A 15,820-nucleotide genomic window follows, 5' to 3' on the forward strand; every position below is an offset into this window, starting at 1 on the left:
TAGCTATGATAGCATTCAAAAGCAAGTTGCCTTTGAGATTATAGATGGTGGGCGATGATGTCTTATAGTATTAATTAGTAAGTGCATTTGAGATTATAGATGGTGGGCGATGATGATCTGTAGTTATTAATTAGTAAGTGCATTGATATGTTTCTGCTATTCTTGTGGTTTTAGACACAGTGAGAAAGGATACGATAATGATGCTGATGAGAGTTTATCTCAGTCGTTTATTGTAAGTAATTAATGATTTAACTCTCATGGGTGCAAATAGATGGATGGAATGAACTCTTGTTACCTTTGACAATGTTTTGTGTATGTAAGATTTGGCGTTTTGTTTGTTTTTCTTTTTTGTATTTGCTTGGACAGTTCTTAATGAAATTATCATTTAATTTCCATTAAAAAAACTGGCATCCATCAGATGCAATGTGTTCTTTAATTTCGCGCACACCTTATTCCATATATTTCCATGTTTAATTACACACATACACATAAATGTATTTCTTGAAACTTTCAAGTCATATTATATATAAAATTAAACAATTAAGTTGCCATAAAAACCGAGAGAGGGGAAAAAGAAATCAAAAAAATTTGGGGGTCTTTTATGCACTTGGTAAATGTAAATTGAATTTACTCAATGGAGAGTGGCATGAGGTATGGCTCAAGATTGATTATTACATGGCCTTAATTTAGAAGGGAGAATGACCAAAAAAAAAATTCTTGAAATATGCAATAACAAATAAGTACCGTGAAATATTGTGATAACTATTTTGTAGTCCTTTTTTCCTCTTAGAAAAGTAAAAGAAGGATAGACAAACTTCAAAATGTTTCACTTTTCACTTTTATGTTTTAGTCATTTTCTCAAACTAAATAGTCATTTCCCAATCTTAACTTGTCATTGATTTTTAGTAGTTGAACTTTGTAATAAATAAATTGCGTTGAGGCATTTATCATTTACCATTTTTTTTACTCATTTCCCAAAAAAAGTAATCATTCTCAATTTTAACTTGTCCCTGTTTTTTAGTAATAAATAATTTTGGAGAGAGACACTTGTCATTTGATATTATTAGCTCAGGTTCAAATTTTTGTTCCCTTTGATTAATCCATCTAAAAAGATGTTTTGTATCTCCTTGCATAAATATCACGTGTGTGTGTGTGACGTGGTTTTCATTTTCCTTATTTTAGTGTCTAAGTTTTGTAGAAAATATTATGAGTGATGCCATTAATTTGAAGGGAAGGATGCATATGAGATTAGAAAATATATAAAAATTTGAAATGAATAATATTCATAGCCAAAGTCGTTTTTCTTTTTCTTTTTCTTTTCTTTCTTTTATTGTTTGATAAGAAAAGTTGCCTCTATGAAAAGCACTTGTGGAAAATTTGGAATTGTAGTATGTAAATGTGATTTTGATGGATGTGTTAGGTCGTCCAGCTTCTCTCCACAAATATTGAAAAGATGAGTTGGGGTCTTTGCCATTTATCTGTATTTGTCTGGATTAAAATTGGACGGGTCCATATATAATTTTACTTTATTCTTGTATTTTAATAGATGTGAAATCTAAAAGAAAGACAAATTTTCAAAATATGTTTTTTCTCCCGGAAAAAGTAAAGCTATCCCTTAAAAAATAAAGAATGAAAATTTTAATATTCTGTGCCATTCCAATCAGATTTGGACAACATGAATTTCACTTCAAGGAAGGAACCAAATCTTGACACGCACTGTTTTTCTAGGGAACATTATTGAATACTTATGTTTGAAAAAGCGATAAATAATATAAACAAAGAGCTTCACTTGTATACACTCAAATTTTGAAGACTATTTTCACTTAATGGACAATTCAAATCACGTTTAAAGAGGTGATAGAAAATACCAACAAACATTTAGTTTAATTGGCAATGAGATATTGTATCAACTTAACCAATGATCTTAAGTTTGAGTCCTGAAAATATATTAGCACGTTTGGTGATACAGTTTTCACTTGAAAGGGTTCTGATATGATTTTATCTGAATTAGTCAAAGCTTTGACATCGAATACCAGATGGTTTGCTAAAAAACAAAGATGATAGAGAGAACATGTAAGAGAAGAGAACAAACCTTTATGATGAACATTCATCTATGATGAACAAACCATTAAATAAAAGGTTGTATTTGTTAAAAATCACATTCAATATTCTCTAGCCATGCCATGCAATCAAGTCTTCGCCACGAAATGAGAAATTGCTGCCCTTGAAGCCAACAAGACATGGACTTTAGAGTTGTTACCGCCTGGGAAGCATGTCATCGATTCAAAGTGGGTTTGTGAAGTGAAGTACAAACCCAATGGGGAGACAGCTAGTTACAAAGCTTCTCTGGTAGCCCATGGTTTCACACAAATCAAAGGAGAGGGCTTTAATCAAGCTTTCGTGCCTATGGCAAAACCTGCCACAATGCGCACTTTGCTTGTTATTGATACGAAGCATGATTGAGTTGTTATTAGTTAGATGTTCACAATGCTTTCCTTTATGGGGACCTAGCTTGATGAGGATATTTTTACATGAATATCCCTCGAGAGTTCGCTTGCGAGGGGAGATACGAGCATGCAAGTTGAAAAGGTCCTTTACCAAACTTCTATTGAATTCTACAAGACAGGCATACGTACGGATGATTATGATTGATATATGTCTTTACCAAACTTTTATTGAATCCGTCTCTCCCCAAATTCAAATCCACGAGAGGTGGACCCAGACAACCAGTAATAAATTGTGGGGACACAAGATATTCCATCCGGTCCCTAATATAATATACCTCTAACAATATTATCGGAATCAATAGAGAAATTATTAAGTTATTAACTTTATTTGAAAATAATAAATTTGAAAAAATGGCAATTAAGTATCCAAAGAACCAATTAATGACAATTAAGTCCTGATAAAATTTTTTGAGAAATAAGTTATAAATATCAATTCAAATAATTGTAAATTTAAGAGTTTCAATTGTAATTGGACATTTAAGTTATAATCTCAGTTTGAAACTGAGACTCCTGTTTGCAATTGAAATCATGATTTGATCTTTGAGTCTTTATTGTTTAATTGTACTCTTATTTAAATAAGAATTTTAAATCAATATTATTGTCTCTCTCATTGTAGTTAATAACTTTAAATGAGGGTAATATTAAACAAATTAATTAATACCCTATAAAATGACTTATTATAAGCATGGTATAAAAAAGGGGACCATACCAGCTAGTTTGGATCAGTAACCTGGTGAACTGATCACTAAATCGATTTGGTTTATAAGCTGAATTAGGGACGCTGTGACTTGGACAAGTTAATGGGTTGACCGAGATTTCTTTTATTATTATTATTATTTTTTCTCTCTTTTGTCTTCTAAATATGGGACCCTAAATCAAATCTAAATCTCTTAATTAATATTTTTAATATTGTTGTCAGAAACTTATAATTAATATTTGTATGAGACACATAAAATTTTTATGGATAAATTTTTCATTTACTTGAAAATTAAGAAGTTCTTTATTTGAATATTATACTGTTTTTTCATAGTTTATAAATAAGAACATTTTTGTATATTTCAATTAAAATATATTATTTTAATTATAATTGATTTGACTGCAGGATATCCCTCCGTTGAATCATTAACCCTTAAATTACTAGTTCAATTGGTTCAATAACCAGTATCTCAATAACAAGAAGGTGCTTTTGTGCTTCCCTGGCAAGTATGTTCATATTAAATGCCTTAGCTTTCCTGAATCATCAAAATGCACAAGCATTATTGTCATGATCATCACAATAGTAAAATGATGGGTTTGAGTAGTTCATTGCTTTTGAAACTGGCATTAGTGGTGGCTGCGGCAGCCACCGTCACCGCCACCTCCGACACTTTCCCCATCGCAGCCTGCCATCGCAAGTGCGGGGACGTGGACATCTATCCTCCCTTTGGCACATCGGAAGACTGCTTTAAAGATGAAGATTTTCGTATAACCTGCAACGATCAGATCCCATATTTAGGAACAAACGACACTTTCCAAGTTCTCAACATCTCTGGGGAGACCAGTGAGCTGCTCGTCTCTGCTCTGGTTTATCATGATTGCTATGATCCTACAAAAGCCGATTCTTGGTTGGATGGTCTTCCAGTTCCTACCAAGTTCGTTATACCCACTAAAAAGAACGTTTTCACCGTCGTGGGCTGTAACACCTACGCTTGCTTCTATGACCTCGAAATAAAAGACTTATCGGCTGCAACTCGGAGTGCAGTGACTGGTCATCATCCGTGGGATTTGGAAACTGCTCTGGTGGATCTGGTTGCTGTCAGACTAGCTTTGAGCAAGCTATTAGATGTGATACGAATAATATTGTTTTTTACAATCGAGGCATAGACATGGCCGGCGATGACTTCTTTAAGAATTGCAGTTATGCATTTTTTGCCAAGAACGGATCGTTCAACTATTCCGACAGAAAAATCGGCAATATAAGGAAAAGCAAAAGAGCTACTGTGGTTCTCGATTGGGCTGTTGATGAGACTAAGTCATGCGCTGGAGCCTACAAAGCTAATGAAAGTAGATGCGAAGAATCAGAAAGTGTCGATAGCTACTACTTCTACAAATGTAAACCAGGGCTTGAAGGCAACCCCTACCTCTCCTGTGGCTGCAAAGGTGATTATCATTGAGTATATATTACTCTCACCTTCATTTTTTTCAAAAAAAAAAGACTTTTTTTTTATTTTTACAAAGCAAAAGGGATCGAGTAGCTTATGTTTAAGTTGTCCCACTATATATGTTTCAGTTGTTTATGGATTTGAATTCTATCAGCCTACCAAATTTAATTCCTCTTACCCATTAAATATTCACGGATACGGATTGAATGAGTGTTCCAAATCCTCTAACACAAGCCTCTCACATGGCACTATATATAGAGATTATCATTGATTTATAATCGAAATTTATCGTAGATGTTATATTAAGATAATCTTTTCCCATGTCTTATAATATAATTCAATCAAACATGTGACTGCCGAAAAATGATTAAAACACATCTTTATAAAAATGGCTTTTTCATTTGTTTCTCTCGTCAGGCATGAAATTTCAAATGTTGGTAAAATTTTACAGTTGCAATATAGGCACTTATTGTGTGAGAGGATTTGGGACACTTACAGAATACAAATCTAAGCATTCACACTGCAAGCGACTATAGATGCATTTGATTTTGATATATAGGTGGCAATGTTAATTTTTAGGGAAATATAGATGTATAATTCTACGTACTTAAAAAACTTTGAAAAATAAATTTTAGAGAATATTTTAATCCTATTTTCTATAGGATTAATTGTGAAATGATATCTCTACAATATAATTTCAGATGTGGACGAGTGCCTTATGAGAGACTTGGATAAATGCAAGCATTGGGAACTTTGCAACAATACATATGGAAGCTACACATGTTCTTGTCCACCTGGACAACAAGGCAATGGCCTCAACAATGAAACTGAACCGGGTTCAGGCTGCAGCACTCCGGTTCACTCTGATCAGAGTTGGCGTATCGTTACACTTCCTTTCGGTAAGCATCCGTACCAATATTAAGATTTGTTTGTCTAGCTATTTGACTTCTTCTTCTTTTTTAAAGTAGTTTTGACAACTGGTCAATAAATCAATGGTCAAGGAGGCCAAGAAGGCAGTGGACTAATTTCACACTTTTTTAAATTACTCCAAAGTCCCTTTAAAACCCATTAGTATAAGAAATAAATTAAAACTGAAGGACCTATGATATGAAAAATTTTCCCTATATTTTATTATGTAAACATGGGTAAGATTGTCATGAGTATACTGAAATAATGAAATAAGAATTAATGAACTATTGCTGGTCCAAAAGATGAATATACTGTTTAATTTGGCATAAAAAACACCATTGACAAGAATTATATAATCTGTGAAGAAAACTTGTATAATTTATATTGAAGGTATTTTTTCAATTAAATTGTATTAGCAGAATATTTTAAATTTAAAATAATTTTAAAAATATTAATAATTTTCATTGAATAAAATACATTACACATATAAATTGGAAAATTGACAGAAAAATACCTCCAAAATATGTAAATGACAATTTAGGTACCGCAAATATAATAATTATTTTTAAACCCCAAGATTTCAATGTCGTTTTTGTGAAATGACATATTTGTCCCAAAAAAAAAGATCCTTTGTTTTAGTAAATCAGTAACAACTTTGTTTTGGGAAATAACTACTTTTCTTGCAAAAATGACTATAATGGAATAACATATTACAAATTACTCTATGCAAAATTTTTAGCTGTTGGACTTCATTGATACAAAATATCAACTTATAATTTGTCATATTCTGTTCTAATCATTTTCTTGAGAAAAGTAGCTATTTCTTAAAAGAAAGTACTAACTATTCTTTAGTTGTTGGACTTCATTGGTTAAAAAATCTGCACAAAGCAACTTGCAGTTTGCTACTATGTTATAGTCATTTTCCCAAGCAAAATAGTTAATTCCCAAAACAAAGTAGTCAATGATTTACTAAGAGAAAGGATATTCTTTATGAGGACAAAGATGTTATTTCACAAAAACATTGTCAAGCAAGTCCCTGGGGACTAGAAAATAATTATCACATTTTATGGTACCTAATTGTCAGTTGCATATTTTGGAGGTGTTTTAAGTCATTTTCTAATATAAACTCGGGTATCTAAATTTTTTATTCGATTTATTTTTCCTTGGACAGCTAGATATTAAGCCTGAAGGTTTTTCGTCCTCAGCTTGTCCCCATTGAAAACAACTTGCATGGTTGTTTTCTTAAATAAAATTGAAAAAGAACGATCAAATTTTTAAAATTGAAAATAAAATTTGAACCAAAAGATTAATTTCTAATTTTAAAAATAAAATATTTTAAAAAGCTTAAAATTTTTCAAAACTAATGAAAAAGCAGCTTGTTTATTTTAGGATTAAATAACAATTCAACTCTTAAACTATAGGTTTAGCTCGGAGCATTTGGGACCAAAACCATGTTCCCTCAACTTTTAAAAATGGTGCAATGTCACCTCTACCGTTAACTACAAAAGTTAAATTTTCTTTGATGTCATTTTTTAGTCAAAAATAGTCAAAGTTAACTTTTATTCAAAGCAAGAACTATATTGCACTATTTTTAAAACTTGAGGAAAACATTACATCAAAAATGAGTTTAGTGTCTTAGACACTTTTGGAAATAAAATTTAACAGCTAAATTGCCCTTCAACCCTTTATTTAACTATATCACATTGTCAAACAGTACTCTTGCCACCATCTTCAAACCATAGTTTATTTATTTATGTTTGGTTTAGGATTCTATTGGGGAGCATGATTAAAAATAAACATAGGAGTTTACCGCCCTCACATATGTTTAAATCAAAATTCTAAACTTTTTTTTTGTAGAAAAATAACATATCAAAATTTATTGCTTGTATGTAGTTGTTACTTTAGCTTTGTTGGTTGTCTTCACTCTCCTCTTTGCATTATGTTGGGCACAAAAGCAAAGAACTTTGCAACAACTAAGAGAAAGAAACTTTGAGCAAAATGGGGCAAACTTGCTTTTACAACAATTTTCTCAATGACAAGGATATATTGAAAGGGCCATGATCTTTACAGAAAATGAACTTAAGAATGCCACAAACAACTTTGATGAAAGCAAGGTCCTTGGCCGTGGAGGACAAGGAACAGTTTATAAGGTACATTGTCGAACAACACACATGTTGCCATTAAGAAGTCTAGAGTTGGAGGGGATCCCCAAAATATTAAAAGTTTTATCAATGAAATATTTGTTCTTTCCCAGATCAACCATTGGAATGTGGTCAAACTTTTGGGGTGTTGTCTTGAAATTGAAGTGCCTTTATTAGTTTATGAGTTTGTAGACAATGGCACCCTTCTTGACCACCTAAGCCAATCAAAAAATGATTGTTCTATTACATGGGAGACTCAATTAAGAATACCTGCAGAGACTGCTGAAGCCATTTCTTATTTACACTCTACAGCTTCTATTCCAATGATCCATCGAGATATTAAATCTACCAACATTCTATTAGACCATGACAACAGAGCAAAGGCGTCTAATTTTGGAGCTTCAAGACTTGTCCATCTTGATGAAGCCCAAGTTGGCACCGTGATCCAAGGAACAATAGGATACTTAGATCCAGAGTTCCTCCAAACAGGCAAGTTGAATGAAAAGAGTTATGTTTACAGTTTTGGGATTGTGCTTGTGGAACTACTCACTGGGAAAAGAGCATTTGAATTCAATAATGTGTTGGCTAGTCACTTTGTGTCTTCATTGAGAAAAGACTGCCTATGGAAAATTCTTGATAAGCGAGTGCTAGACCAAAAGAAGAATGCACAACAATTGAAGGAAGTAGCCTTATTAGCAAAAAGGTGCATTAGAGTTAATGGAGAGGAAAGGCCAACAATGAAGGAAGTAGCAATGGAATTATAGGGCCTAATAGCAGTGGCAAAGCATCTTCAAGGGAAAGACAAGGATGTAATGGTAGAAGAAAGTGAATACTTACTTGGTCAATTTTGTAATAATGGATATGGGAGTACTAGTGTGAGTATTTTAGTTACTAGCTATGATAGCATTTAAAAGCAAGTTGTCTTTGAGATTATAGATGGTGGGCGATGATGATCTTATAGTATTAATTAGTAAGTGCATTGATGTGTTTATACTATTCTTGTGGTTTTAGACAGAGTAAGAGGTGGATACAATAATGATGGTGAGAGTTTATCTCAGTCGTTTATTTGCAAGTAATTAATGATTTAACTCTCATGAGTTGCAAATAGATGGGTGGAATGAACTCTTATTGCCTTTGATAATGTTTTGCATATGTATCTTTAATCAAAAACCACCTTTCATTTAAGGAAAAATGGCAATAAAATCCCACCAAAATATATGAATAACAATTAGGTCTCTCAAAATGTCATAATTCCTCTGAATTCTTATTACCTTTCACGATAATGTTCTGTATATCTTTTATCAAATACCTCCTTTTATTTAATGGTAGTTGATGAAAGATTTGGAGTTCTAGTTTGTTTTTCTTTCTTGTATTTGCTTGGACAGTTCTTATTGAAATGGCATACACCGTATTCCATATATTCCTATGTGTTAATTACACACACACACAAATGTATTTCTTGAAGCTTTCTAGTCCTATTAAAAACTAAATAAATAAAAACCGAGAGAGAGAAGGAGAAATCAAACAATTCAGGGATCTTTTAAGTATTTGGTAATGTAAATTGAATTTATTCAATGGAGAATGGCATGAGGTGGCTTACAAGATTGATTGTTAGGTGGCCTTAATTTAGAAGGGAGAATGACAAAAATATTCTTGAAATATGAGATGACAAATAAGTACTTTGAAATATTGTGATAATTATTTTATAGTCTCTGGTGGCTTACCTGTCATAATTTAGTTTAAATGTGAAAAAAATTTTACCCCTAAAAAAATATACTTCAGAACATTTCACTTTTATGTTTTTAGTCATTTTTTCAAACAAAATATATTAGTCATTTCCCAATCTTAACTTGTCATTGATTTTTAGTGCTTGGACTTTACTAATAAATAAATTTTCATTGAGGCATTTATTATTTACCATTCTATTTTAGTTATTTTCTCAAAAAAGTAACAATCTCCCAATATTAACTTGTCACTCATTTTTAGTAATAAATAGTTTTGCAAAGCGGCATTTGTCATTTGCTATTTCGTTTTAATCATCTCTCCCAATATAATAGTCATTTCCTAATCTTAACTGATTTTTAGTCTTGTGATTTTGCTAATAAACAAATTTGTAGAGAGACAATTGTCATTTGCTCTTCCATTTTATTCATTTCTCCAAATAAAGCAATTATTTCCCAATCTTAACTTGTTACTGATTTTTAGTAGTTGGGGGCAAATCTGTTGTTTTGCAAAAATAAAAGATAAAAAAAATGTCAGACAAGTATCGAGAGAGTACGTAATAATTATCGCATTTTATGGTACTTATTTATTATATATTTGCATATTTAAAGGTATTTGCTTGTCATTCTCCCAACTTAGACTTACAATGAGAAAAAAGGAATAGGTGGCTACACTACTACTTGTAATTCTTTATCTGTGGCTAGATAAAGCATTGACGTTAAGTCGTTAACTTTGTTCTTTTAGGCTGAGTGCTGGTTTGGTCTTCTTGAACTAGCTCAATATTCTTGAAATTAGTATAGGACTTGAGAATATATATGAAAAAGAACTGAATTTCTCCATAATTGAGACTTTGTTGGTATTTATAAGGGTTTATTTTACTTTTGTGTGTGTTGGCTGGGAGAAATGATTTAGATCGGTGGATATCTTTTGTGATATATTGTGCTTATGAAGCAATGAAATAGAAATTACAAGAGACCTATCCATGGTTATATCATCCATACCAATTAAGTGATGATAGAGAATACTTGGGATCATTTTGTATTGGAGTTGACATTTTCCCCTTAATTAATTGTGTGTGTGTGTGAGAGAGAGAGAGAGAGAGAGAGAGATGCTAATGGGAAAGCACACTTTTAGCTATATAATTAGCTCAGGTTCAAATTTGTGTTCCTTTGATCATAATCTATCTAAAAAATTGTATCTCATTGCATAAATATCACGTGTGTGTGTGTGTAGCGTGGTTTTCATTTTCCTTAGTGTCTAAGTGTTGTAGAAAATATTATGAATGATGTCATTAATTTAAAATACCTTGAAAAATAAACTAATAGGAAAATATTTTATGATAAATGATAGCAGCATAAAAGAAAGGAGATGAAAACTGAAAGTTTATGTGCCTGCATATAATATTAACGTTTGTGTGTCTAAATTTTGTGGGAAATAAAATAACATTAATGCCATTGGAAAACCAAAGATGTATAGAAGATTAAAAAAATCGAAAACCTGAACTAAATATATATTCAAAGTTGCTTTGGTGGACCTAGGTTGAGGTGAGGGTGAGCAAAAGCCCCCACTCAACTTGGCAAAATTTATAAGCATGTATTATAACTTAAAAATTTACACCCACCACTCAAATGATTTGGAACCATTTAAACTCAAAATAAAAACCTATTTATGTTCTAAAAAGAATTTAAGCATTTGATATTTGACTTGAGTCCTATATATTTTAAACACTTAACATGTTACCTTTAAATTTATATTATTCTTTTTTAGGTAATATAAATTTACACTATCTTTTATAGTATTTTAATTTTAATTTTAATTTTAATTATTTTATATTCTATGCCCCACTAATCCGGGGTCCTACGTCTGCTTAGCTTAGTTATTTATATATGAAAAGATAGTTGGAATTTTATTAGTCATGTGATTTTATGTGGATGTTATTAGGCCGTGGAATGCAAGTTGGCCTAACTAATTTGAGGATGATTCGTTGCCTTATTCTGGCGTGAAATATTGATCAAGAGGGAGACTTGATCGATGAGTCTCCCAACTTTTGTTGTATTTGTGAAACTTCATCTTCATCTTTTAGCTCTTGATGTTTAATGACTTGTTTGAGTCAATGCAATGACGAAGTCTCCTCGTCAATGTCTCTCTTAGGAATTGAAGAAAGAGATATGTACAATATAATAATAGAGATGCTCCCTCTAGTTTTATGTATAAGACAGATAAAGAAGATTTTTATGATCCTATTTATAAGCCTATATATATATATATATATATATCTCTCTCTCTCTCACACACACTCACTCACTCACTCACTAATATTAAAAAAACTTAATTATTATTCTATCAAGTGTCTTATATTATATTAAAAATCATGGAGTGTTTCTAGAAAACACCCCATTCTATCAAGTGTCTTATATTATATTAAAAATCATGGAGTGTTTCTAGAAAACACCCCATAATAGAGATTGGAGAGAGTATTAGATACTTGAAGGATTTGTCATCATAATCACAAAAAGAAAGTATAAATAATACTCAAAGATAAAAGGAAATGAACCCATGCAATAGAAATATTGCTTTATATATGCTAGCAAGGTATTTAAGTCTAACCACTAAAATAAAAATATTAAAATCCCTCATAATTAAGGTTGACTCCATGAGTTAATAATGGGGGTGAGTGTCTCTCCATTTCTTTTTCCTTCTTTTCACTCCATTTCTTAATCATTACCATTCATCAAATTTATAATTAAAATAAATTCATTTAACAAAATAAAATCAATGAAGTTGATTGAGAAATGGAAAGAAAAGGAGAAAAAAGAAGTGAAGAGACCCCTCTCCCCTAACAATCTATGCTAGAGGTTTGTCATCCATAAAAAATCAAAATAACTAAAATAAAGCCTTGAAAAAATGATTTTAGCACATATAAAATGATTAAAAAAATTTATATGGATCTTTTAAGAGTCTAATAAAATAATTATAAAAGATCCAAATTAATTCCACAATAATGTAGATGATGACGATGATAAAGATGATAATCCAACTCTTTCTGGCTACACATCCGCCAGCAAGAGAGACGTTAGGTGATGCAAATTTATCTTCTCATGTAGGAAGAAGAGTAGAAGTATCCCCCGAAGACTTTGACTTGTCCAAGTCTTCTAGAAACCTACCACGGGATGAAATTCCAGAAAGTGATGACAAAATTTTGATTTAGGTTTAGGAGGTGAGACAATTTTCTGCACTTAAGGTTGGACTACCCGAATAAGCCAAAGATATCGGGGCCAAACTTTAACCTGAATTCTTTTTTTATTATTAATAAAATAAAATTAAAATCATGTAAAAATTGGAAATCTTAATTTTAAAATAAAAATTGAAATTGACTTAAAAAATAAAATAATATTTAAAATTTTGAATATTTATGTCTGGCCAAATAAATCAAAAGTTAGATGAGTGTTAGGATCAAGTTTAGTTATATGAATTTTTTTCATATGTTCAGCCATTCAAGTATTTTAAATCTGATTTAAATAAATCTGGTTCCAATAAATTTGATTCATTCAAATTACTAGCTTTAAATAGTATTTTATCTTATCTTCGACAAAAGGAAAAAAAAAAGTATTATCTTATCCTACTGAATCTTGTCTTGTTGGTGGGGCCAATTCATAAATTGTGGGGACACAAAATCTATGTCATGTACTAATTAAATGCCTTGTTAGCTCTCTGGAATCGTCCATCAGAGAGAATTACCATCACATAGCTTGAACAATGGGTTTGAGTGCATTATTTCCTTTGAAACTGGCACTAGTTGGCTTCACCCTTGTGGCTGTGGTCGCAGCACAAAAATCAAAACCAGGCTGTGATGCCAAGTGCGGGGACGTGACCATCCCATATCCCTTTGGCACAAGGGAAGGCTGCTTTTGTGCCAACAAGTCAACTCAATTTAACAAGTGATATGACATCACACAATTAGGTAATAATTTTGCTTATGGTTCACCTAAAACTTAATTTATAAATTATAATGTATAAATTTAGGTTCTTCAACAAATAAAGATTAATCAAAATAGCTCTTCAATTTCCAATTGGTAATCATTAATCAACCCCACATTGTTCAACTAGAGGTACAAGGCTAGTAACATATTATTTGAAACCAAAAATAACTTTTTTTAATGAAAAACATCCCAATAATAAGATTAAAAGAATCAAGATGAGTAAACTCAAGTAATTATATACAAATCAAAGGGAGAACATTAGATATAATATAATCATTGATCTTGGAGATCAAGAGATTCTATATAACTTCAAAATATTGAACTATTAAATTTATAATAACAAAACAGCCTTAACACTTGTGAAATAAATTAGATTAAGTAAATAAATAAAAATAATAACATTTATTGTTCAAAATTAATGAAGTGTATATTGACAAATCAATTAAAACTAATATTTTGAGGACTTTACAGAATAGATAACAAACATGGACATACAATTTATGAAAATAAATAACCAAAAGCAATTTAGGCCATGAAAACAGAGATGAATGCAAAGTCCATAAGAATAAGTAACCCAACGTAGTAAGCGATGAAAATAAATGTGCACAAGCATTATTGTCACGATCATCACAATAGTAAAATAAAGTGGTTGGAGTAGTTCATTGCTTTTAAAACTGGCACTAGTGGTGGCCGCGGCCGCCACCGTCATCGCCACCTCCGATGTGTCCCCCACCGCAGCCTGCCATAGCAAGTGCGGGGACTTGGACATCTATCCTCCCTATGGCACATCGGAAGACTGCTTTAAAGATGAAGATTTTCGTATAACCTGCAATGATCAGATCCCATATTTAGGAACAAACGAAACTTTCCAAGTCCTCAACATCTCTGGGGACACCAGTGAGCTGCTCGTCTCTGCTCTGGTTTATGAGGATTGCTATCCCAAAGAAAGCAATTACTGGGGCAGTGGTCTTCCGGTGCCTCCCAAGTTTGTCATACCTTCCGTGGGGTGTAACACCTACGCTTGCTTCTATGACCTCAAAATAAAAAGACGTATCGGCTGCAACTCGCAGTGCAGTGACTGGTCATCATCCATGGGATTTGGAAACTGCTCTGGTGGATCTGGTTGCTGTCAGACTAGTTTTGAGTAAGCTATAAGAGGTTATACGAATAATAGTTTTTTTACAATCGAGGCACTGGCATGGCCGGGGATGACTTCTTTAAGAATTGCAGTTATGCATTTTTGGCCAAGAACGGATCATTCAAACTTTCCTACGAAGAAATCGACAATCTAAGGCAAAGCAACAGATCTACAGTGGTTCTCGAGTGGGTTGTTGATGAGACGAAATCATGCGGTCGAGCCTGCAAAGCTAATGAAAGCGCATGCGAAGAATCACAAAGTGTTAGTGGTCACTTCTTCTACAAATGCAAAATAGGGCTTGAAGGCAACCCCTACCTCTCCAGCGGTTGCAAAGGTGATTATTATTGAATATATATTGCTCTCACTTCTATTTTTTTTCTTTTTTAAAAAATGATTTTATTCTTCTTTTGACAAAGCAAAAGGGATCGAGTAGTTTATGTTTAAGTTGTCTGTGGATTTGAATTGTATCAGTCTCCCAAATTTAAATCCTCTCACCCAGTAAATATTCAGGGATCAGATTGGATGAGTGTTCCAAATCCTCTAACACAACAAGTGTCTCACATGGCACTATATATAGAGATTATCATTGATTTATAATTGAATGTTTGTTGTAGATGTTATATTAAGATATAGAGAACACCAGATCATAATATATCTTTTACCATGTCTAATACTGTAATTCAATAATACATGTGACCGCAAGAAAATGATTGAAATACATCTTGATAAAAATACCTTTTAACTCACCATTTTATTCGTTTCTCTCTTCAGGCATGACTTTCAAATGTTGATAAAATTGTACAGCTACAATATAGGCACTTATTGTGTGAGACGATTTGGGACAGTTGCAGGATCCAAATCTAAGTATTCATACTGCAAGCCTGCCTCTGATTTTGACATATAGGTGGCAGTATTAATTTTTATGGAAATATAAATGTATGATTATTCTACATACAAAATATATTAAGAAACTTTGAAAAGTAAATTTTAGAGAATATTTTAATTCTATTTTCTATAGGATTGATTGTGCAATGATATCTCTACAATATAATTTCAGATGTAGATGAGTGCCGTATGAGAGACCTAAATAAATGCAAACACAGGGAACTTTGCAACAATACGTATGGAAGCTACACAAATTCTTGTCCGCAGGTGGTCAGGCTCCAGCAATGGCCTCAATAATGAAACTAAAACGGGCTCAGGCTGCAGCACTCCGGTTCACTCTGATGAGAGTTGGCGTATCATTACACTTCTTTTTGGTAAGCATACATATGAATATTAA

At 32.2% G+C, this 15,820-nt stretch overlaps 1 pseudogene; it reads left to right on the forward strand.

Moving 5' to 3' along the window:
- The first annotated feature begins 4,372 nt into the window (after positions 1–4,372).
- On the forward strand, positions 4,373–8,462 carry LOC129317324 (wall-associated receptor kinase 5-like; annotated as a pseudogene).
- The last annotated feature ends 7,358 nt before the right edge of the window (positions 8,463–15,820 follow it).

The sequence above is a fragment of the Prosopis cineraria genome, unplaced genomic scaffold (assembly GCF_029017545.1).
Source record: "Prosopis cineraria cultivar Desert tree isolate PC_DT_omini unplaced genomic scaffold, ASM2901754v1 PC8, whole genome shotgun sequence".
NCBI lineage: Eukaryota > Viridiplantae > Streptophyta > Magnoliopsida > Fabales > Fabaceae > Prosopis > Prosopis cineraria.